The sequence below is a fragment of the Botryllus schlosseri genome, chromosome 9, assembly GCF_051294905.1.
Source record: "Botryllus schlosseri isolate E-star chromosome 9, Bs_hap1, whole genome shotgun sequence".
Classification (NCBI taxonomy): domain Eukaryota; kingdom Metazoa; phylum Chordata; class Ascidiacea; order Stolidobranchia; family Styelidae; genus Botryllus; species Botryllus schlosseri.
In genome coordinates this window covers 10,376,630-10,403,162 of record NC_137244.1, presented here as the reverse complement: position 1 = coordinate 10,403,162, position 26,533 = coordinate 10,376,630, and the positions used below count along the sequence as shown (strand labels likewise).

The window sequence follows — 26,533 nt, the reverse complement described above, 5'->3', positions numbered from 1 at the left end:
GTGGCCTGAGCGGTCTAGTCATAAACACCATTTGGGTATTCAGCATAAAATAGCACGATCGCACTGTTGACCGAATCTGATTAGAAAAGCGGTCTGACATTGACCTGAGCCAAGGGAGATGCATGGAGACTGGGCATTTACCGATTCCTTTAATTAGCGGCTGTTTGAATTGCCACATTTTCTTTGTGATTCAATTGCGTAATCTGGATATCCATTGTCGATCAAGATAAATTTGATATTGTCAATTTCTGCCACGGGCCGAACATCATAACATATCATTAGCGCACGGTAAATCAGTGACGAAATCAAATTTAACTTTGTTTTCAGTTTAAAATGTAACTTTCGTTTCAATTTTCGTTTTATTATTCGTTGTCTGACGACTCTGGACAGAATCAAGCATCTGTTCACCGGAAAAACTGTCACGCGAATTGAATGATATCCACTTGATTCTGTCCAAAAATGGCTATCCAGACCACATATTAAAATGCTCCATCTCTAGGGTTTTGAAAAAATCGGATATAGCTCCCAAATACGGACCAGAAAAATGCCCGGCATTTTTACACTTACCTTGGCTAGGTAACGTGTCTAACCGTTTTGAAAAACTCATTAAATCGGCTGTTCACCGTTGTTATTACAGCGTAAACATGCACGTGGTGTACACAACGAAACCCTTGTTGCCCAACTCTCGAAAGGATGTACTTCCTGCCTTTAATGCAAGTAATGTTGTTTACCAATACAAGTGCCACTGTGATAGTAGGTATGTAGGACGTACATCTCAAAGATTGTTTGAGCGTATTAAGCAGCATATCCCAAAATTAATTCGGTCAAAAACATGCGCAAATACTTGCACGGAGCTTGCACGTCAGTGCAAATTGGCTGCCAAAACAGACTGCTATGACGATTTCCAAGCACAGGGCCGTAACAGCACTTCGTCAGGCCCCCCCAAAACGTTGATCTTGGGCCCCCTATAGGGTGATAAACGCAACAACGCGAAGCCCCCCAGACCCCCCTCAGACTGTACGCTGTTTACCGCTGTCCTTGTATTATACATTGGGTGTCCGTTTAGTGAGTCAGCTTTTCTCGCCTGAACGGGCGAGGCGCAAGAAAATTCTATAATTCATGACTGAATCGGTCAATATGATCGGGAATTACATATATATTGCTATTAATTTTTACCCTCTCTCTGCTCACGCAATCTAAGTTGCCGGTATAGCTGAGTGAGGTGTTTGAAAAGGTAGGGACCCTCAATAATAGTTAAACATCTCCGGGTGTATACCCGTTGGCAGGAACGAAACAGCACTTCGTCAGGCCCCCAAAAAAACTTGAGTCATGGGCTTCCATTACGCGATAAACCGTCCCACATCACGTTGTTCACTTTTACCACGTAATTATATTGGTATCGTTTCGTGAGCCAGCGCCATGCGCGAAAATTTTCGATAATTCATGATAAATCAGTCAATAAGATCGGGAATTACATATATAGCCTATTGCTATGAATTTCTTGTCCTCTCTACTCATATTTACCGGTATAGCATAGTGAGCTGTCTTCGAAACTGTAGAGCCCGTAAATAATAATTAAACATATTCGGGCGGGCGTACCCGTTGGTACGACTTCGTTACATGATGATATTTCGTGACCTCCTGTCTGCTATATCAAAAGATATAGAATCGCCCAAACGGACTAAACTAAAAGTTCACACGATTTCAAATTGGTATTTCTTCACTCCCATATAATTTTTCCCTGCGGGATGGTTTTGTCTTGTGAGGTTCAGATTGCCAAGACATCCGGCGCCAGTCATTCAGACGCCTATGGACAATTAAACCTATGCGTAATTTGTATATATAACGAAGTTTTCGGTCAGTATAAAGGCAACCTCTTTCGGCCGAGGTTTTCTCGCTGCCAATCGTTCTGGCACACTTCTTGGAATCGCATATTGCATGGCCTAAGACTTTATACGTCTTGGTGCGTCGTGCGCGGTAATGGCCAACGCTGATATGCCAATTTCTATAAATGTTGCGTATTTTTTCTTGGGGGAAGAGTACCCAATAATAAATAAATATTTCAACCTGAAATCGCGCGCAGCGCGAAAATTTTTTGAAAAAGTTGCAAAAATTAAAAAAAAAATGCACTATAATTTGTGCTAATTCACGAAATAATTTTGGGCCCCCTTCGAGCTCGCCCCCCCAATTGGGGGGTTTGGGGTGCAGCAGTTACGGCCCTGACCAAGCATATGCTTCGTCAATCGGTCAGCATTTGAGTGAAAACCTCGCCTGTGCACAGCACTATGATGACAATATGTTCACTGTCATTGCGCGTGGCAGGTCATTGCACTGTCGTTGCGCGTGGCTGTTTCTTCTAAAATTGCTGGAGTCTACTATTATTCATAACACATTTGAATAAAATATTCATATTTATTCCCGAAGCTTTTCGGCTGACCCTCGTCAGGGGAATATCGTCAGCAATACTCAGGGTTGTAATGACTCGAGTCATGACTCGACTCGAGTCCGACTCGAGTCACGATTTTCTGATGACTCGACTTGACTCCAGTCATTTTCGCAAAATTCAGAAATGACTCGACTCGACTCGAGTCAATTTGTGTATTGACTCGACTTGGACTCGAGTCATTGCGCATGACTCGAACCAAGTCATATGACTCGGGACTCAGACTTGGAAGACCGACAATTCATTATAATTTCGAAGAATAGTAAAGTTATCACGCTATTGGGATCTCGACTATTGGTACTGGTACTTGAAAATGCGACCAGGAACTGCTAAAATTGAGGAAAATTAGTATGTTATAAATGCGAACCATTCGATATCATCAAACAGAGTTATAAAAGGTGGGTTTAACAAGACATTGACAGGAATCTGAGCAGTCAACACAGTGACTTGAACTTGACTCGAGTCATAATACCGTGACTCGGACTCGAGCCTATTTTCGCTGACTTGGACTCGGACTTGACTCGGTGGTGAATTGAAAATGACTCGACTTGACTCGAGTCAAAACTATAAAACTGAGATTGACTTGTGACTCGGTGCCTTGTGACTTGGTTACAACCCTGGCAATAATGCGAGAATTCGAATAACTATGTTCAGCAACAATATGTATCGCTAATTATGACGTCACACAGAAAATATACAAAGTTAGGAAAACGAGAGAACTGAAGCGTTGGCATGGAGATAGCGAAACCAAACAAGTTCATGCGCGATTTTCAAGTGATACACAAATTCTTTCTGTTGCCATAAACTAGGTTTACTCATAGTGATGATGGTGGACTCAAGAACAGACAAATGAAATAAATTGCGACCCTTAGCCAATACAGAGAACATGTCCTCGTGGTAGTTAGCAGCACATGTATGATTTTCTAGTAAATGTTTGCCAATAGAAGATTTTTGACTCATGGCCTGGTTATGTTCTAGAACAAGCGGATTGTTATGCTGCAATTCCGAGATATATGATTTGACAGACGGTGGGATGTGTTCTTTAATTCGGTCCTGCAACCGTTTGGAAGTTCTCCCTACGTACCGACAATCGCAGTGGCACTTGAATTCATAAATGACGTTACTTTGTTGCCGAAAAGCTTCGGGAATAAATATGAATATTTTATTCAAATGTGTTATGAAGTTCTGTACTCCTAAGCGTCTCTTACTATTATTCAGTTGAACAAACCTATTTTATGTAGACAAAAAGATTTCCTCTATAACCTACAAATTTCTCATTAGTGCATGTGTTTCGTGCGTGTAACTGTTTATTTACGAATTGCGTCGCTACTATAGTACCGTATGTCCGTATACTTCATGGTTAGTTATTGTTGTAATTGATACAATGCGAATTTCATGGTTTGTGATTTTGATTGTTGCGTCATACTTCGCCTTTTTGGTTTTGCTTTTAAATCCGTTTAAATCCCTTTAGTGTGCCGTTAACTCTTGAAAAGAGGCACCCGAAAAGTCTTCGAGTTAATAAATATTATTATACAATGGATATTGTATTGAAAGCAATAATACAACAATAAAAAATTACCGCTAGGCAATTAGACAAAATCAGCTGTACCAGTAGTCATAACAAGGAATCAGAGAAAATCAAATTATACAATACACGGAAGACAACACACACAGAAATAGCGTTTATAATAATGGAAAATTTTAAGATTGTTTAGAAACTCCTTCTGTCGACATAAATCCGGATTGATCATTTTATTATAGTTGACTCCAAGACAGACAGATGGAAGGCAGACCTACATTTAGCGATCACATTGAACATACTGTCATTGTAATGACTGGCACAGACCCGATAATTCATCAGATATTGACCGGTTACTGAGTTAAACGCTGAGACCTGCTTATAGGAAGTAGAGTCAACCGCTTGCCTACACCGACGAGCAAGTGCAGAACGATCGATAGGTTTGTTTACAGACCTAATCGATTCAGGGACATTCTGTTATCAGAATTTGCTGGTAACTGTCTGTATCGTGGTGAATGCATGAAAGGAAATTCAACACGAAGTAAGATGAGCCTTTTAACGATTCTCGAGAATTCCACTTTAAAGCATCACGCTCATATGGATGTGAATAATAATATGATTCACCTCGCTCACTGGTACGGTTTTGGCCTTGAAACGTGCTAATAGGGTAGAATTATGAGTCCAGATACTTCGACGCAGTGGCTTACAAAGATGGCTATGTCTGGTACAATCGCAAACTGTATTTGTCTGTTGTGGTACGTAATTGTTCCCACGAGACGATTCGGTGAATAGCTCTGCAATTTTGGTGGGAATGTGTGTTTTTTGTGGACTGTCAAGTGGCGTCAGAAATATTATAATTTTTTCATAGACTTATTATTCGATCCATTTATAAGTAGGCTACGTGTGTAAAGCGAACCTTCCATGAACGCTCATGGTCATATGAACCATAACTTTTCACGGGTTCGCACCAATAGTAACAAATGTGATACATAGGCTATATAGATACAAATATGTATCAAGGCTTTATAATTATAGGTAGTAGCTAGTAAAAATAGGTACAGCATAAGGTATTTGATATATCATTTGATATATCTTATCAGCTTACATCATTATTCGTCCTGCTAAATTTATTTATCGAATCTTTTGGGTGATAAAACCATTGGTAAGCACAGCTTTCTTTGTGTGAAGCATTGCACATTGAGTGGTATACGGTGTAAATGGAAAGAATTGGTCATAGATAAACAAAAACAAAAAATAAAATAACGATGCATTTTATTGAGTATACTCACAGTAAACGATAATGTCTTGGAATGACGTTGGCGGCTTTTCGCCTGTTGCCAACGAGTAATTTGATATCACTTCGCAAGAGAGAGATTGTCCATTGTCTGATAATCTCAATTTGTAATTGGATGGTAAAGTCTGTATAAAGAATATGCATTATGTTCATAAACAATACACTAGAGAAATTATTATATTCTGGAACAGGGCTGGCCAACCTTTTCGGCCGACGGGCCACATTCGATTGACGAAATTTTGCGCGGGCCACTATCCGCGCGAAGCGCGAAAATTTTTCGAAGTTCATAGGTCAATAATATTGTCATTTGATTATATTGCGGGCCTGCTGTATATCGCTGGGCTAAGTTTGCGAGGACTGGGCTATTCGACGCATGGACATATCGATATCGGAAGCTGCGACCATCATGCGTCAATCATTTCGTGCCTAGGTTTCATAATCGACAGTCTTACTGCCAGTGCAAACGCATGGTCGCACATGTTGAACGACACTTTGTCTCGTAATCGTTAATATAATTAGACTCAATCTGATACATTGGGTGTTCTGCAATTTTCACAAAAGGGCAACAATATTAAGAACAAGAAATCGAGTGACAACATATTGCGCTAAGCTTGTAGAAAATTTTTACCTTTGATAAATCTATCGCAAATTATTCTGCTATATTGTAGTGTACGAAGATATACCAACATATGAATGGTTGATGGATCTGTCAATGAGTCGAAACGGATATTTTAGTCATCACATCTCAAGTGTTGCGGCCAGACTAATCAAATTTTTCGTTGGCCTTGCAAGTTCACAATCTGTGCAATCCATTTTTGATGATTTCGGAAATTACCTCGCGGGCCACGGGTTGGCCGGCCCTGTTCTAGAACAGGGGTGGGCAAACTACGGCCCGCGGGCCGCATGCGGCCGCCACACCGTTCTGTGCGGCCCGCGAGAGTCTAAATAAACTTTTTAAAAAGATTGATAAAATGCGTACTAAAAATCGAAATAATGCAGGGACTTGATTGAATTATTTCTTAGTATATTTTACCATGATAATTCTAAGACAGTGGTTTTCAAACTGGGGGTGCGTGAAAGCATCAGAAGTGGGGCTCGAAGCTGAGCTCAACTAAAAATAAATTTTAGCGCTCCGCGCGATTTACCAACAGTTTCATAACTGTTGCCCTGTATTTAGTCTGAATTTGACATTCAAAAACCTCTCATCCATAGTCGTAAATTTCCATGCCATCAAACTATCCGTTAGGTTGCTAGCAACCTGGTTGCGTTATGTGATATGACGATAAGGGGGCGTGAAATCTTTCACTATCATAAGGGGGGGGGGCGTGTCTTATAAAGTTTGAGAGCCGCTGTTCTAAGGTAAATACTTCCTATTTTATTTTTATGTTTAATTTCTGGCGCGACAGCCCGATCGCAAGGCCCACACAGTTTGACAGGTTTCAACTGCTAAGCATCACAGAAATCCTAAACGAGATTGACATAATTCGGATCACGAGTGTGATTTCAGATTGGTCCCTCCAGTTTTAATTATTTCAGTGATGTGCTTATAAAAACCAATTCGCGCGTGTCTTAGGTAGATTCGTTCTCTTTATGCGTAGAATTGGGGCATTTTTATTTTATCTACACATAGTAGAAGCGTGTTTGAAGCTGACATGGTTATGATTCTGTGAGCATTGTGTGTCTTGGAACTGAACCAAAAGTGAAATTAGTAAATCTATGAACAGATCGCTGCTCACCGATTTTAATTTCAATACTGTTCTAAGAATCGGGACAACCGACTTTCATCTCTGTAGTTTTGACAAATTGGTTATTAGAGGTCGACCAGCCTATGAAATCTCGTCACTATCTTTCTGACGCGTGTACGATATCATCAAAGCAATGTTTGTTTTGTAGCACATATATTATCTCCATGTCCTCACTATATAATCAAATACCAATATTGCGTTTTGGTTTATAATCGCATAATATAGAGTGCGGCCCGCGAATGGATTCAGATGTTGAATGCGGCCCGCGAGCTCAGAAGTTTGCCCATCCCTGTTCTAGAATACCTTCCGTAGATGATTAGAAAATAGATTCCACGATTTGAAAATAGGTCTCTAACGACTTTTAGACCACGGGAACGTTAGGGGTGTATCGAAAGTAATTTTTTCTTCGAATATAGGCCTATATGGAATGACGTCACTTCCTTTGCTTCACTGCACATACATTCTATTTACCTGTTCCATGCCAAGGTGGGTGTCCGATTACAAGATTACTACAAGTCGTTTCGATTTCGATTTCGACCCCTTCCTACCTTTTCATTTTGTCGCAATTTGTGATATTCTAAATTGATAAATATTGACGAACGAATCAATGATTGGAAATCGTGAGAGGAAATGGATTATCAATAAATTCCCCAAGTATTCTGTAAGTACTATTATAGGAGAGTACTTGTCTGTTATTTCGCTTCTTACACCGATCGACATTGACTTTTCCTAGCTTCAATAGCAGCATCTAATGTTGCCAGTGAGTGACTATAGTACATGTGGCAATGCCGTTACAAAGAAAAGTACAGCCATGTCCTCCTTCAAACTGGAATCAATACCGGTAGTAACATTGAACAGTTCTTGGAAATAAATCGCAGGCCAAGTCCAAGTTGGTATAATTACTTCAGATAAAGGTTTGGCTTGGTCGTTAGGTTTTTAATTTCTTGTTTGTTTTGTTTCAATCAATATCCAATACCAACCTGTGAATTTGAAACTGATTGGCATGTTGTTTTGTTTCAATTTTCAATAACAACATGTGAGTTCCTAATGCCATGTTTCGTATTTGCAACATAACCTTTACCCGCGGCGAATAATACAATGTTCATGTAGTTTATTAGAAATAGGTACTCCCAGATGGTTATTATTGGAGTTTTTCGGTTCGGATGAATCCGGCTTCGGAGTCGTACCGGAGAACAGATAAACGGGAACGGTGTCGGATCAGTGAATTTGTCGATCCGCTTCGCACTAGTCTATAGGTGGTGGTGAGGAGAAGAGCACCTAGCAATTTGCATAATTAATATTCAAAAATACAGCGCGAAAGGAGAATTGAGGCACATGTGACGCACGGGCGGGTCGTGCCTCACCTGCGATAATGCAATTCATCATAAATAGCTCGGAATTCATAACAAGTGGTATCAATCAAATGATATCATCACACTGATTCCGAAATCCCAAATAATAACAGTGTCAGAGCACCAGAACCCCCCTTCCCCAAAAAAAATTCGCCAAGGAAAGTGACATTTGGCTTTATTACAGACAATGCCATCGCAGAGTAACAATAGCCAGGTGAGGCACAAACGAATCTGCCTCATGCACTATTCGCTAACAATTGGACAATCGCAGCATAGTGAAACGCGCTATCGATTTTGGAGTACAACAGTCCTGTAGGAATTATATAGTAGCGACTGCCAATACGTAATGCAGAGCAAATACATTCCCTTACTTATGTTGCTGTTATGTATTTTCCATTACATTGTGGTATGCGATAGCTACTTGCATAGGCTGCATTGCGGTTGTGTGTGGCCTTTATGCTGTGTTCAACTGCAATACCTATCCAGGCCGTGTTATTTTTGGCATATGCCAAAACTGCCAAAAATAACTTATTTTTGGCATTTTTCGATTTTTATTTTTGGCAGTTTTGGCATCGTCCTCTAAATAGATAGTTTCAGCCTTGAATTAGTCACAAAAACGCTTTATTTGGGCTAGTTTGTCAAAAGACACCACAAAATGTGCAGCATCCACGTATAATCAGTGCCAACAAACAATAAGAAGAAGAAAAAACCTAACGATTTCATAGGTTAATAATACCAAACGAAACCACAAAATGTGCAGTATCCATCATAATCGGTGCCAATAAGCAAAAAAGAGAAAAGCCTAACAAACACGCTCAACAGCTGATTGTTACAGCTGTTGGTTGGACTTGAATCGTTTGCACTGTAACAGTGCTTCCAAACTCAGGTCCGCTAAGTTTCTCCGAAATTCATTTCTCGCCCAGCGAATCTGGGAAATATCGGCTTCAACAGTAGCCGTTGAGGGAAAGAATGTTGCCAGTCATCCACAAAAGGTTTTCAGAGCTTCAAAATCTTTGGAGGGCCGAACCGGCTTCCATGCATCATGAAAAGAGATCGCTTCGCCAGTGCCATCGATCTCATCGCGGAAAGAATTTTCTTCACGATCCTTTTCCAGGAGTTTCCTGTGTTGTCTCTCAACACATTCTATTTAGTAGCCCGACTATCATTTCTCCTTCAGTCTACCGATATATTTTCGGAGGACTTTTGTCACTTCAGGCGGCTTTAATATTACCAACTCTCATGGAAGAGTCCTGGAAAGGTTAGCTATTGTTTAAGAACATTGACGCAACAAGACTGTCTGGCAAAACGAGACTATGCGGCTCAGAAATAGCCAGACAGTTTGTTGCGTCAAAATGTTCAACTCGATCACAATGCAAAAATCGTAGTTGATTTTGGGGTTCCAGTTCCATGAGCAGAATATAATTTATATTTTAATAATCAGTACTGCGGCAGCTTCTCATTGATACCCGTTTTATCAAATTTAGCGCTCGACAAGCCGGTCAAAAATGGTCGTAAAATTGCCTTTGGACAAATGGAAAGTATGACGTAAACCAAATGCAGTAAGCCGTTCAATCTCGCTGTGCCCACACCATTTAGGACACCATGCTTTCACCCCTAATGGGTGGGCAGGACCAAGATTAAGAAACCTGCCTTTCACAAACGCTCTTCTCGCATGTAACGCGGTCCTGTTAACACAACACCATGAACGAGATACACTACTTGGCAGGCCGTGTTATTTTTGGCATACGCCAAAAATTGCTTATTTTTGGCATTTTCAAATTTTTATTTTTGGCAGTTTTGGCATCTGGCTCCTGAAATGCCAAAAATAACACGGCCTGCCTATAACCCTTAATTGTGGTATGTGATAACTATACTTACATAGCCTGAGTTGACGTTGTTTGTGGACATGGTCAGTGATCCCACACCTTGTTTTTTTATACTAGATGTAGTGTATTTTGACTTGACCTAGTGTCCTGTGTATTTTCTTTCGAAATTCAGCAAATCTATTGTGATTTTTCACTGAAAGATATTTGTAAATGAGGATGCTACTTTCATGAGCTTCGAATGATTTATACCGGTACTTGAAGAGATAGTAATTATTATCCGTCGAAACTTGCCAATTTAGCACAATAGCGACCAGTCCTGCCTGTTTTGTAGAATGTGGAATTGCAACGGCTATCAGCGTGCAAACAAAATGCTCTCTATACCCGTTGGTGTTGTTATTAACATTTTGGGTATCTTTATCAGGTACTTTACGTGCGTGCGTGTCTGTGTGTGTGTATGTGTGTGTATGTTTGTGTGGGGGGTCCGTGACTCACCAGCCATGAACCTCACCGCTCGTCACTGCATACCTTATTGTGGAATTGGAAATTATAGCATCTGATCAGAACTACAAGTGCCCATGGCCATTGGCAAGACCACACAAGCTCATTTGTACTTACCACATTATTGATTTTATATCTGATCTCATGAGCTGCGGGAAAGCCATCGGTGTAAGTGCAATCAAACGGACGTTGCGATCCCACAGTTCGATTCAATTGAATAATTTTCAAGTTTTGAGGTGCTGAATAGACAATAATAAATGAACAACCCCTGTTTTTGCAGTGGTTGCAAATTGATTCTGCGCTCATAATGAACAATGACACCAGACCCAAGTGATATATTTTATATTGTATTCCTCCTATTAACGCAGTTTTCTAAATACTTTCTAATCCATCCAATAAAAAATTTAAAAAAAGAGAAGGAGCTACTCAACGTCTATATCTGAACAGTCAATTAGGCCTACAAAAAATGATCAGGGTATTATGTCGACGCCAGAATCCCGACTCAGTTGTTGCATAGTTACTCTTAATCGGGCTGGTAACGTCAGGCAGACTGTACTAATATATCTATGAGCTCAAAAGTATTTCAAATATATCTTTCACTTCAAGAATCATGTGTTATTGTTTGTACGGCCGGGCTTATATGAAAACAATGCATTACCTGACCAACATTGGAGCTTTTCGCAGCCTGTCCAGATAGCATTATATGCGCATCGTGCTACTCCGTCGGCTCGAGTCCCATTTGAATAGAACGGTAATTGATTTTCTTCTGTACAATTACATATTCCAAGATCCTGGAAGCGAACACTTGAATTCCCGACTCTGCATTCAATCATGATACGAGAGGAATGTCACGTTAAATGCATCAATCGATGATTTATTAGACTCAGTACTATAGCAATAATGATAAATGATAATAATCACCTTCCAGTAGCAGTGATTGTGTATGTTGCATTTTGACGAGACGCTCCAACACGTACATACGATTTACATGCTGTAACGAAAATAAGCAGGTTGACAAATTGTATATAGCTAGATGATCCACAAATGCTGATATCTCGCTCGGTTTTGTGGGACGGAAATATGGACGATATTGAAATTATGCTGCACATTGGAGATGGGTTGTGACATCTTTTCTGCGGTTATTGTAGTACTAGCGGCTAGCCAAGGGGTGGCGAGCTATTTTTGCTATTCACAGCCACATTTCGGCTAGTCATATAGCCAACGACCGCATTCCGGGGCATAGTTGTAATGAACTAGCTATCTGGACGCAAAATACCCATGTTAAACAGTAAATGTCCATTTCCGATGAACTCCAAACTATTCCGTATAAAGATATCGGCTTACTCTACGCACCGAATTCACGAGTGGTTATGCTGTGGGATTGTTTATGGTCACGTGAAGTGTGAATTTTTCTTCAGATTAACCAATGAATTTCGTCATTGGTAGTTTTTCATATAACGATCAAACTTTTGTCCTTTCTCAGCCCATATAATCAGATTCGCCGGTGGAGTTGATGGAGACTTGGAGAGGGTGTTTTCGAAAATATTGGGCAAGCTGTAAAGAATATTGCTTTCACAACTACATTCATTTCAGTAAGGAATTTGTTACCTCGAAGTCTTTTCGTGTGCCCCTTATCAAGAGATAAAGCGCAATAACCAAGGATGTCACTGGGGTAATTCGGAAAAACCCAGAGGTGGATGTTGAATAAACCGAGAAAAAACAGATCCCAAATTTTACTCAAATTTCTATGCGATAGCTGAGAAACTGGAAAGTCATTAATTATAATCTTACAGAAATAGAAGTAAGTTTTAGCCCCTGATATCGAAATTCCCACAGTTCATACCATAAATTTGGCTCGGTTTACTCTGCAAATCCCACAAGAGTATGTTGTTTACTGCTCGACGCATTGCTTTGAAACAATTGGTGCGCGGAGTCAGAACTCAAAACAATGCCAATCCCCAACTCTGCGGGTGATTCTCGGGTATTTCCTATGACCTGAGCAGATTGAAAGTAGCTCTCGATTGATTGACCCAGAGACAATCAAAATTGTCTATTAAAAAGGTTTAGTACAAAATAAACTTCGATATCTTGAGCTTTAGGGTACGGTATATTCGAATGTTCTGATAACCAACTAATTCGATTGTTCTGATAACCAACTAATTTGCCTGAACTGCCAAACAGCTGCCAAAATCTCTGTGACTAATAATAACTCTCTCATAAAAATGAAGACTTGGCAAAGTCAGCTGTACCGGCAGTCGTGAGAAAATAAAATTATACGCGGAAGACAACACACAGACAAACAGCGCTATATATTAATGGGAAATTGTTAATATTGTATAGAAACTCCTTCTGCCGACATAAATCAGGATTGGTCAATTTTATGATAGTTCACTCCAAGACTGACAGATGGAAGGCAGATCTGGATTTAGCAATCACAGTGAACACATTGTCATTATAATGACTGGCACAGACCGGATAGTTCATTAGATGTTGACCGATTGCTGAATTAAACGCCGATACCTGGTTGTAGGAACTAGAGACAACTGCTTTCCTTCGCCGACGAACAAGTGCAGCACGATCGATAGGTTGGTTCACTGACCTAATCGATATAGGCAATGTTGCTTCACTCGTTCAGCCAACCGCAAATGTGCGTCCCACATACCGACTATCACAGTGACACTGGAATCCATGTATAATATTACTCCTTTGTAAAGCATGAAGAACCTCCTTGCAGGTCTGAGGCCTGAGCAGTCTAGTCATAAACACCACTCGGGTATTCAGCATAAAATAGCACGATCGCACTGTTGACCGAATCTGATTAGAAAAGCGGTCTGACATTGACCTAAGCCAAGGGAGATGCATGGACACAGGGCATTTACCGGTTCCATTAATCAGCGGCTGTTTGAATTGCCACATTTTCTTTGTGATTCAATTGCGTAATCTGGATATCCATTGTCGATCAGGATATATTTGATATTGTCAATTTCTGCCATGGGCCGAACATCATAACATATCATTAGCGCACGGTAAACCAGTTACGAAATCCTATTTAATTTTGTTATCAGTTTGAAATGTAACTTTCGTTTCAATTTTCGTTTAAATATTCGTTGTCTGACGACTCACTCGCCATTCTCGACGTATTAGTCGAAAATAGTAACACCGGTTTTATTACTTCAGTATATAGAAAACCAACATTTACTGGTAACTACATTCGCTGGCACTCATTTTTCCCTAAACAACGAAAATTAAACAACGAAATTATTATCGAATTCATCTCGTTCGACAATGGATATCCAGTACGATTGACTTACATTCTTTCGGTTGACTGAACGAGTGAACCAACATGTACCTAAATCGATTGGGTCAGTAAACCAACCTATCGATAGTTTTGCGCTTGTTTGGTCGGAGTGGGGAAGCGGACGACTCTAGTTCCTACAACCAGGTCTCAGCGTTTAATTCAGCAATCGGTCAACATCTAATGAACTATCATTCTGTGACAGTCATTACTATGACAGTATGTTCGCTGTGATTGCTAATTGTAGATCTGCCTTCCATCTGTCTGTTTTGGAGTCAACTATCATAAAATTGACCAATCCTGATTTATGCTGGCAGAAGGAGTTTCTATACAATCTTAAAATTTTATCAATAATAAATACCGCCATTTATCTGGGTGTTGTCTTCCAAAATATGGTTGGCAGTACCGAACTTGAATATAGCTTTCACAACTACATTCATTGGAATAAAAGAATTTATTAACTCGAAGACTTTTCGTCTTCCCTTATCTAGAGTTAACGGCACAATAACAAGCATACAGAAATCGATTCAAACGAAAACCAATGGGGCTGTTCCACTTCATTTTGAACACGCGGTGGCGACAAAGGTAACTCGACCCAAATCTGTTTTGTTGCTATATACTTTACTATGGGAATGGACTAAGCATGGACCTAATTTCGTCTCTTGAAGTACAATGAGGATGGTCAGAGTATCCATATCAACTTAAATCATCCATATGGATATGAAATAGCTGTTAGCCAACGAAAATGATGCTATTTCTTGGCGTCTTGTCCTCGTGATGGAAGTGCTGAAATTATGATTCTATCCTTATCACCAACTGCAATGGTTCTATCATTATTATTCTCGTCATTTAGCGGCCAAACTACACCAGATTGGACTGGATTCAACACAAACCCTTTCTAGATATATTATGACCTTAACTAAATAGCTGTCTGGAAAGACTTCATGTCATTACGATACCTTCCTATTCTTCGAACTCATCACTATCTGTTGGTGTTTGTAAGTGATAAAATCCTAATAATAACAACTGTATCTCATCCTCACTGATGATTGACAATTAAACGATGTACCAGTTGTATTGTTGCAGTTATTTTGTTGAATAAAATGGAACGGTTATAAACTGAAGTCGCAAAGCGTCTATAGTCAATATAGCAGAGGTTCTAGAATGGTAAGCACATACACATTGGATTATAACATTCTAAGCAACGTATTTATACATGCTCATTATTACACAATTACATAATTCTTGGGAAGAAGGAATGTCAATCGGCTATTCGAAAAACCATGTATATATGGGACTGCTTTTAAGACAAAAAGCAAAATACTATGGTGTAAACCCAATTGATACTAATAGCGTCGCCATATCCAAGAATTGTAAAACACAAAAATGAGCTTGTGAGCCTTGGTCATTTTTATCATCGAGTTTGTACTTGGAAATCTTGAACGTTGTAGCAAAGTTCGTTGTGCTAACAACATATATTATGTATCAGATACATATAATAAGAGTCCACGTAGTGAGCAGCTGACAATAGTCCTGTTTTGTTGAAGTCATATGAGATAGTTGTCTTACAGCTAAGCCTAATTTCCAAGTCTTTCAGTTGGAAGTACAAAAATGACGCCATGCTTACAATATCCGACAGTGTTGAGTGTTCAGGTTTTATAATTGGAATGATGGTTGCTTTTCACTATCAACTATATAGTATGCTTCTTTCAATAAGGGGTGAATCACTATAGATTCAGCTATCCCCTTTTCCAAATTGTTTAATTGTCAGAACAAGATGCCGTGACTGATGACTCGTACGGTTTATTCTTTCGCAACAGCTTTTGACACTGACGTCTCTTCTGCAACCTTTTTCATTGAAAACAGAACAGATGAGGCTGCCTTTACTGAAGTTTGATCAGCTTCATTGTAATTCGAACGCATGATTGTCATATGTTGTAGGACCTCACAGCAGCAAATATACATTGTACAATGTACACAACATAATTTTCCATAACACACAACACTCACGGAGGAACTGATTTACGGTGAGGGGAGGCAGGATAAATCATGTTGGTGAAATGATATTCTGCAGACAGCTTTTCCAGGAGAGGACCAGGCATCCATACCTCTTCTTCGTTAACGGAACTCATCCTCCCGATAACTTTCTGTTTCTAATTGATGCATCTTCCGAGATCAAATGACCGTCATCCTTACACAATGAGGCATATAACACTCGCCATATCATACGACTCTCGGAAAATTGACAGCAATGTACCGGTAAGCTTCCACCTGCCATGGTGCCAATGTCCATCACGAGGACAAGACGCCAAGTAATAGCCTCATTTTCGTCGGCTAACAGCTACTTGATATCCATATGGATGATTTATATTGATATGAATACTTTCACCATCCTTATTGTACGCAAATAGACGAAATTGGGTCCATGTTTAGTCCATTCCCATAGTAAAGCATACTGCAACAAAACAAATTTGGGTCGAGTTACCTTTATCGCCACCGCGTGTTCAAAATGAAGTGGAACAGCCCCATTGGCAAAGTATGACGTAATAACACAATAATAAAAAATTCACGCTAGGCAATTAAGCAAAGTCACCGGTACCGGTAGTCATAACAAGGAACCAGAGACATCAAATTATACAATACACGGAAGACTACACACAGACAAATTGCGTTTATAATAATGGAAAATTTTAAGATTGTTTAGAAACTCCTTCTGCCGATATAAATCCGGATTGGTCAATTTTATTATAGTTGACTCCAAGGCAGACAGATGAAGGCAGACCTGCATTTAGCAATCACAGTGAACATACTGTCATTGTGATGGCTGGCACAGACCGGATAATTCATCATATGTTGACCGACTGCTGAGTTAAACGCTGAGACCTGGTTATAGGAAGTAGAGTCAACCGCTTCCCGACACAGACGAACAAGTGCAGAACGATCGATAGGTTTGTTTACAGACCTAATCGATTCAGGGACATTCTGTTATCAGAATTTGCTGGCAACTGTCTGTATCGTGGGGAATGCATGAAAGGAAATTCAACACGAAGTAAGATGAGCCTTTTACCGATTCTTCAGAATTCAACTTTAAAACATCACGCTCATCTGGTTGTTAATAATACTATGATTCACCTCCCTCACTGGTACGGGTTTGGCCTTGAAACGTGCTAATAGGGTAGAATTATGAGTCCAGATACTTCGACGCAGTGGCTTACAGAGATGGCTATGTCTGGTACAATCGCAAACTGTATTTGTCTGTTGTGCTACGTAATTGTTCCCACGAGACGATTCGGTCAATAGCTCTGCAATTTTGCTGCGAATGTGTGTTTTTCGTGGACTGTCAAGTGGCGTCAGAGATATTATAATTTTACCATAGACTTATTATTCGATCCATTTATAAGTAGGCTACGCGTGTAAAGCAAACCTTCCATGAACGCTTATGGTCATATGAACCATAACTTTTCACGGGTTCGCACCAATAGTACCAAATGTGATACATATATATATATATATAAATATCTATCAACGCTTCATAATTATAGGTAGTAGCTAGTAAAAATATGTACAGCATAAGGTATTTGATATATCTTGTCAAGTTGCTGCGGGCGCAGAGCTTAAGGAGGGCAACAAAAAACAGCTTACATCATTATTCCTCCTGCTAAATTTATTTATCGAAGCTTTTGAGTGATAAAACCATTGGTAAACAGAGCTTTCCTTGTGTGAAGCATTGCACATTGAGTGGTCTACGGTGTAAATGGAAAGAATTGGTCATAGATAAACAAAAACAAAAAATAAAATAACGATGCATTTTATTGAGTATACTCACAGTAAACGATAATGTCTTGGAATGACGTAGGCGGCTTTTCGCCTGTTACCAACGAGTAATTTGATATCACTTCGCAAGAGAGAGATTTTCCATTGTCTGATAATCGCAATTTGTAATTAGATGGTAAAGTCTGTAAAGAATATGCATTATGTTCATAAACAATACACAAGAGAAATTATCTATTTTCTAGAATACCTTCCGTAGACGATTAGAAAATAGATTCCACGATTTGAAAATGGGTCTCTAACGACTTTTAGACCGCGGGAACATTAGGGGAGTATCTAAAGTAATTTTTGCTCCGAATATAGGCCTATATGGAATGATGTCACTTCCGTTCCTTCACTGCACATACATTCTATTTACCTGTTCCTTGCCAAGGTGGGTGTCCGATTACAAGATTACTACAAGTCATTTCGATTTCGACCCTTCCTACCTTTTCATTTTGTCGAACATTGACGAACGAATCAATGATTGGAAATCATGAGAGGAAATGGATTATCAATAAATGCCCCAAGTATTCTGTTAGTACTATCAGAGGAGAGTACTTGTCTGTTTTTTATACCATCATGCCATCCAGATAATGCTTTTGGAAGAGGAGTGCTTCTGTAGAGAAGAAAAGAAATTCCAGCAATTTGAAATAGGCTATCGACGAATATGGATGATTGCGTATTTGCGTTCACCACAGAGATTTGGACTGATATCACTGACTGAAAGGGAAAGAACCAGGGCACACCGGCATTCTGGTCACCTTGCATAAAGAAGTAAGCTCGCAAGATATGGAAAATGAGGATCCAATACCTTCGCCAAAATAAACAAAGAACTGAAAATCTGGTAATTTCAGTCAGTCAATAAATTATTTCGCTTCTTACACCGATCGACATTGACTTTTCCTAGCTTCAATAGCAGCATCTAATGTTGCCAGTGAGTGACTATTTATTACATGTGGCAATGCCGTTTTACAAAGAAAAGTACAGCCATGTCCTCTTTCAAACTGGAATCAATACCAATAGTAACATTGAACAGTTCTGGGAAATAAATCACAGGCGAAGTCCAAGTATGTATAATTACTTCAGATAAAGGTTTGGCTTGGTCGTTAGGTTTTTAATTTTGTTTGTTTCAATTAATATTCAACCAATCTGTGAACTTGAAACTGATTGTCATGTTGTTTTGTTTCAATTTTCAATAACAACCTGTGAGTTCCTAATGCCATGTTTCGTTTTTGCAATATAACCTTTACCCGCGTCGAATAATACAATGCTCATGTAGTTTATTAGAAATAGGTACTTCCAGATGGTTATTATTGGAGTTCTTCGGTTGGGAAGAATCCGGCTTCGGAGTCGTACCAGAGAATTGATAAACAGGATCGGTGTCGGACCAGTGAATTTGTCGATCCGCTTCTCACTAGTCCAGTGCTTTTCAACCTTTTTGAGCTCCATTCGCACTTTTTTTGTGAAATAAATTTCATTCGCACGAACTAATCGAAAATTGTTATACAAATAGATGAAGATAGACCTACTCAACATTTGTTCAGATGTGCAACAAATTGGATAACTATGTAGCTTAAGCTATCAAATGTCTCAATAAAAAGGCAAATTTTTTCGCTCGTTTTACTTCCAATTATTTCAATACAATCCTTATCGACAAACAATGTTGTTCGGAATTTGTACAAGAACTTCTACTAGTGCTTGGATAGCCCGGTCTTAAAATCTGTTCTGCACTCCTATCCAAAATCCAGCGTATTTTTCGCGAGTGAAAAATGCTTGCTGGCAGAAATCGTTTTTGAGAGCTGACACAGAGGTCCCGTGAAGCTCCAGTTTGACGATTAAAAACCAATATGTTTGTGCTGAGGCTTTTGTCCTATGTCTTTGGAACATAAGGTGCAAAACGACCAAGGAGAGTTGGCACATTAGAGCTCGATACCCGATGATACGTTGCTCCAACTTCTGTCTCGCATGTTTATGGGAAGAGCAAATAACTCATGGTACTGCGTGTTCTACTCTTCACATTAATCAAACTTGAGAATCCATAACAGTTTATTAACGGTAAACAGCTTTTAGACTACCACCAAGATCTGAGTTTTTGTGGCATCTCGCGACCCGAGCCTCACCCATGAAGAGCAATTTATATTTAATATTACAGTTGTATGCTACGATGTTACGGGTAGGCCTATATATGACATATACAGAACGCGCACATCACAATTCTAACCAACACAGCTCTACAACACGTGTCTGACGTACGCGATTTCAAATTAGGGCAAATTAAATTCATCTACGTATCACAGTTGTACTATACTGTATACTCAGATTGCAAGAACGCGACTATTCTGTGCCGACAACGGAGTACATCCAATCCATCTCGAAAGGTTTGGCCATCCAGCATCGGTCATTTTTAGACCGAGGTTTTGTCGCCGCTCATGTTTTTGGCCCCGCATTTTATCAGCGGTTTATTCGCCACAACTTTACGTCTTCATGTGCCCCGACGCAGAAGGGGTTGGCCTCGAAATTAATGAGTCTCGTAGGCCTGAACTCGCTGGCTGCACACCCTACACTAGCTCATCCCAACGGTTTTCAACCATGATTTTCAGAAAAAAACAGTCGGACAAATTTGATCATGAATTCCATGCCATATACCATATTTGCTGCGCGTCTCAGTTATTGGCTACAGTACCCAACACAGTGACCTTGGATAGGCAAAAACGATCGCAGGATTTTTTGCAATAAATTCAATAAATATTACACACACATTAACAGACTGCTATGGCACCGTGTCGACCCAAAATTATACCCTTTACGGTCCCTACTTTAATAACCATGAAGGGGTAAAACTTTACGTTACAGTAAACTTGCAAATGTGAGTCGCTGTAATGATGGTATTTACTACTATCCTCGTACCTCGCGCTAATCGACCAGTTATTACGAAAATATGATGCTTGCTTAGCCAAAGAAAGCAGAAAGTCAATTTGACATCGTTTTGGGGGCCTGTCGCAGGGTCAGACGGACTGATATACTATATCTCTGCCACTATAGAGATTGTAGAGATCTCTACACTGCCACTACACCAGCTTACAAACCAGACTTTTGGTGACGTAATAATTATAGTGTGGGAATAACAATTCACTACGGCTTGTAAGAGCTACGATTAGTGGTGCGTCGTATCAAGTTTTTACAATTGCGTCGCAACTACAAAAGTTACACTGATTCTAAATTTCCTATTAAGTTTATTTGAATTATTCCTCATCAGAAAAGTTAACAATTAATCACGATTTTCATTCGCACTTGATCCGGATTTTCATTCGCACCATTCGCACCACCTTCGTCATTCGCACTTGACCCGGATTTTCATTCGCACTATTCGCACCACCTTCGTCATTCGCACTGCAATTTTTTTCGTTCGCACCAGTGCGAACCGTCACACAGGTTGAAAAGCACTGCACTAGTCTATAGGTGGTGGTGTGGAGAAGACCACCTAGCATTTTGCATAATTAATATTCAGAAATACAGCGCGAATGGAGAATTGAGGCCCATGTGAGGCACGGGCGGGTCGTGCCTCACCTGCGATAATGCAATTCATCATAAATAGCTCGGAATTCATAACAACTGGTATAAATCAAATGCTATTATTACACTGATTCGGAAAATCCAAATAATAACATTGTCATAGCACCATAACCCCCCCTCCCCCCCAAAAAAATCGCCAAGGAAGGTGACATTCGGCTTTATTACAGACAATGCAATCGCAGAGAAACAATAGTCAGGAGAGGCACAAACGAATCTGCCTCATGCACTATTCGGTGACAATTGGACAATCGCAGTACAGTTAAACGCGCTATCTATTTCGGAATACAACAGTCCTGTAGGAATTATATAGTTGCGACGGCCAATACGTAATGCGGAGCAAATACATTCCCTTACTTTTGTAGCTGTTATGTATTTTCCGTTAAATTATGGTATGCGATAGCTACTTGCATAGGCTGCATTGCCGTTGTTTGTGGCCTTTATGCCGCGTTCAACTGCAATACCTATAACCCTTGTGGTATGTTATAGCGATACTTACATAGCCTGCGTTGTCGTTGTTTTTGGTCAGCGATGCCATCCCTGGTGTTTTTATACTAGATCTAGTGCATTTTGACTTGACCTAGTGTCTTGGTTATTTTCTGTCGAAATTCAGCAAATCTATAGTGATTTTTTACTGAAAAAATATTTGTAAATGAGGATGCTACTTTCATGAGCTTCGAATAATTTATACCGGTACTTGAAGAGATAGTAATTATTATCCGTCGAGACTTGCCCATTTAGCACAATAGCGACCAGTCCTGCCTGTATTGTAGAATGTGGAATTGCAACGGCTATCAGTGTGCAAAGAAAATGCTCTCTATACCCGTTGGTGTTGTTATTCACATTGTTGGTCACTTTATCAGGTACTTTACGTGCGTGCGTACTTGTGTGTGTGTCTGTATGTGTGCACACCCCATACACCCCATGGGGTCCGTGCCTCACCAGCCATGAACCTCACCGCACGTCACTACATACCTTATTGGGGTTTGGAAATTATAGTATCTGATCAGAAGTACAAGTGTTCATGACCATTGGCCAGACCACACAAACTCATTTGTACTTACCACATTATTGATTTTATATCTGATCTCATGAGCTGCGGGAAAGCCATCGGTGTAAATGCAATCAAACGGACGTTGCGATCCCGCAGTTCGTTTCAATTGAATAATTTTTAAGTTTCGCGGTGCTGAATAGACAATAATAAATGAACAACCCCTGTTTTTGTAGTCGTTCAAATTGATTCTGCGCTGATCATGAACAATGACACCAGGCCCAAGAGAGATATTTGATATTGTATTCCTCCTATTAACGCAGTTTTCTAAATACTTTCTAATCCATCAAAAAAAAAATTGAAAAAAAAAGAGAAGGAGCTGCTCACCATCTATATCCTGGGCAGTCAATTAGGCCTACAGAAAATGATCAGGGTATTATGTCGACGCCAGAATCCAGACTCAGTTGTTGCATGGTTATCCCTAATCGGGCTGGTAACGTCAGGCAGACTGTACTAATATATCAAAGAGCTCAGAAGTATTTCGAATATATATTTTACTTTCAAGAACCATGTGATATTGTTTGTACGGCCGGGCATACATGAAAACAGTGCATTACCTGACCAACATTGGAGCTTTTCGCAGCCTGTCCAGATAGCATTATATGCGCATCGTGCTACTCCGTCGGCTCGAGTCCCATTTGAATAGAACGGTAATTGATTTTCTTCTGTACAATTGCATATTCCAAGATCCTGGAAGCGAACACTTGAATTCCCGACTCTGCATTCAATCATGATACGAGAGGAATGCCACGTTAAATGCATCAATCGATGATTTATTAGACTCAGCACTTGAGCAATAATGATAAATGATAATAATCACCTTCCAGTAGCAGTGATTGTGTATGTTGCATTTTGACGAGACGCTCCAACACGTACAGACGATTTACATGCTGTAACGAAAGTAAGCAGGCTGGCAAATTATATGTAGCTAGATGATTCACAAATGGTGATATCTCGCTCGGTTTTGTGGGACGGAAATATGGACGGTATTGAAATTATGCTGTTCATTGGAGTTGGGTTGTGACATCTTTTCTGCGGTTATTGTAGTACTAGCGGCTAGCCAAGGGGTGGCAAACTATTTTTACTATTCACAACCACATTTCGACTAGTCATATAGCCAACGGCCGCATTCCGGGGCATAGTTGTAATGAACTAGCTATCTGGACGCAAAATACCGATGTTCAACTGTGTCCATTTCCGATGAACTCCAAACTATTCTGTATAAAGATATCGGCTTGCTCAACGCACCGAAATCACGAGTGGTTATGCTATGGGCTTGTTTATGGTCACGTGAAGTGTGAATTTTTTTTCAGATTAACCAATGAATTTCGTCCTTGGTAGTTTTTCATATAGCGATCAAACGTTTGTTCTTTCTCAGCCCACGAGATCAGACTCACCGGTGGAGTTGATGGAGACTTGGAGAGGATGTTTTCGAAAATACGGGGCAAGCTGTAAATGATGAGTATTGCTTTCACAACTACTTTCATTTCAGTAAAGAATTTGTTTCCTCGAAGTCTTTTCGTGTGCCCCTTATCAAGAGATATGAGCACAATAACCAGGGATGCCACTGGGGTAATTCGGAAAAACCCAGATGTAGACGTTAAATGAACCGAGAAAAAACAGATCCCCAATTTCACTCAAATTTCTATGCGATAGCTGAGAATCTGGAAAGTCATTAATTACAGTTTTACAGAAATAGAAGTAAGTTTTAGCCCCTGACATCGTAATTCCCACAGTTCATACAATAAATTTGGCTCGGTTTACTCTGCAAATCCCACAAGAATGTGGTGTTTACCGCTCGACGCATTGCTATGAAACAATTGGTGCGCGGAGTCAAAACTCAAAACAATGCCAATCCCCAACTCTGCGGGTGATTCTCTGGTATTTCCTGTGACCTGAGGAGATTGAAAGTAGCTTTCGATTGATTGACCCTGGGATAATCAAAATTGTCTGGTAAAAAGGTTCAGTACAAAATAGTACAAAATAAACTTAGAGATCTTGGGCTTTAGGGTACGCGGTATATTCGAATGTTCTGATAACCAACTAATTCGATTGTTCTGATAACCAACTAATTTGCCTGAACTGCCAAACCTGCCTCTCTCTGACTAATAATAACTCTCTCATAAAAATGAAGACTGGGCAAAGTCAGCTGTACCGGTAGTCGTGAGACGTGAGACGTGAGAAAATCAAATTATACGCGGAAGACAACACACAGGCAAATAACGGTATCTATTAATTGGAAATTGTTATTATTGTATTGAGACTCCTTCTGCCGACATAAATCAGGATTGGTCAATTTTATAATAGTTTACTCCAAGACGGACAGATGGAAGGCAGATCCGGATTTAGCAATCACAGTGGACACACTGTCATTATAATGACTGGCACAAACCGATCGATCATTAGATGTTGACCGATTGCTGAATTAAACGCTGAGACCTGGTTATAGGAAATAGAGTCAACCGCTTCCCTACACCGACGAGCAAGTGCAGAACGATCGAAAGGTTTGTTTACAGACCTAATCGATTCAGGGACAAGTTGGTTCACTCGTTCAGCTAACCGCTCATGCCTCAAACCCGCAAGGATGTGCTTCCTGCTTTACAAACGAGTAATATTGTCTATAAATTCCAATGCCACTGGGATAGTCGGTATGTGGGTCGCACATCTTTGCGGTTGGCTGAACGAGTGAACCACCATGTCCCTAAATCGATTCGGTCTGTAAACAAACCTATCGATCGTTCTGTAATGTATTACGTTAATTTCCGGCACGTTATCGGTCTAATATTATCATTCCGATAGATTTCACCACTCTAACTAGCACCATTTTAGGGTCCAGTCAGAGAGCGTGCTTCTTTTGTTGTGATTATTGAAGAGTTGAGTTTTGCTGTACTCATGTGGCCTCCTTGGTATTTAAATAACAAATGAGTAGTAAGTTCACTACGCAGTAAGATAGGAAATCCTACCAAGACGTCACCAGTTGCGCAATTGACAGACACGCAATTGACTAAATCTCACAAATCGTCTTTATAACAACCGGGAACAGTGACCTTGACCTCCTCTGCCTTGGTGCTATGGGAGTGAAAAAATTAAGAACCACCGTTGTAGATAGTGAGCGATTGAACAACATGACATAATTGTTCAATAAAACATTTTTATCTATGGTGTGTAGCCTATACTGATCGACTCATTGACGCGGTCACTATTATATATGTCTCTATCCACCAAGTCCATCTCCCGGAGATTATGACACGTATACACTTACCCAATACAGTCAATGTTATATTGTTCTTAATTCGGGCTTCAGCTCCTTGAAAACGAGAAATTAATTTGACTCCGTCGTAACTTTCCGGCAAGTTGTTGAAGTGCCACATCACAAGTTTTGTGCGGTCGCCATGATTAACAACATCGCTGCAACGACACATCAAATATGCTCGATCGCGAAAAGTATGCATTTAGTACAGTAAATCATTTAATTCTTTGAACATCGCATAAAATCGCATTCATAATGCGTTTATTTCATCCGGTGCATGTATTTGAACGATATGTTGACCCCGACCGAAATTCGTGGATTATTCTGATTTCCATCGTACAGAACGAAAACTTTCCGGTAAAATATTCTGCTTTTACACTGATTCCCGCTGGTGTGAATGAGTCAAAGGCACGAATTCTATGCAGAGGTGTAGTTTTAAGCTAAGTGCGCTGCTGATGACTAGTGTCTACTGTGGCAAAACTCGTGTGTAACGACAGCATGTCAAACGACTTCACCCCTCTTTCCTTCACTATATGCACGGCATTTCTGATGGTACGTCAACGGTGGCACTATAAGTGACAACATGCAAAGCCGGACGTAGGTAGTCCTATCAGTTTCTAGGTCAGGGCCGGCCAACCCGTGGCCCGCGAGAAGGTTTTGAGTGGCCCGCGAGGTAATTTTAGAAATTAGTAATATTACCAAAAGTGGATTGCCCAGATTGTGAACTTGCATGGCCAACCAAAAATTTGATTAGTCTGGCCCCAAAACTTGGGATGTGACGACTAAAATATCAGTTCCGACGCATTGGCAGATCCATGGGCCAGTCAAATTTTGGTAGATTTATCTAGGGTAAAAATTTTCTTGACGCTTTCCGCAA

The 26,533-nt window shown here is 40.1% G+C and overlaps 1 long non-coding RNA gene across 2 annotated transcripts; it reads right to left on the bottom strand.

The window, feature by feature from the left end:
• Window positions 1-10,197: 10,197 nt before the first annotated feature.
• Window positions 10,198-25,864, bottom strand: LOC145446061 (uncharacterized). 2 transcript variants are annotated; one of them, XR_013917195.1, is made up of 3 exons: window positions 25,669-25,864; window positions 11,336-11,668; window positions 10,198-10,916 (listed from the first exon to the last, which is right to left on the bottom strand). It is a non-coding gene; the product is annotated as an uncharacterized LOC145446061 (long non-coding RNA). The 2 variants fall into 2 exon arrangements; XR_013917196.1 differs by lacking the exon at window positions 25,669-25,864 and adding an exon at window positions 17,799-17,929.
• Window positions 25,865-26,533: the final 669 nt, after the last annotated feature.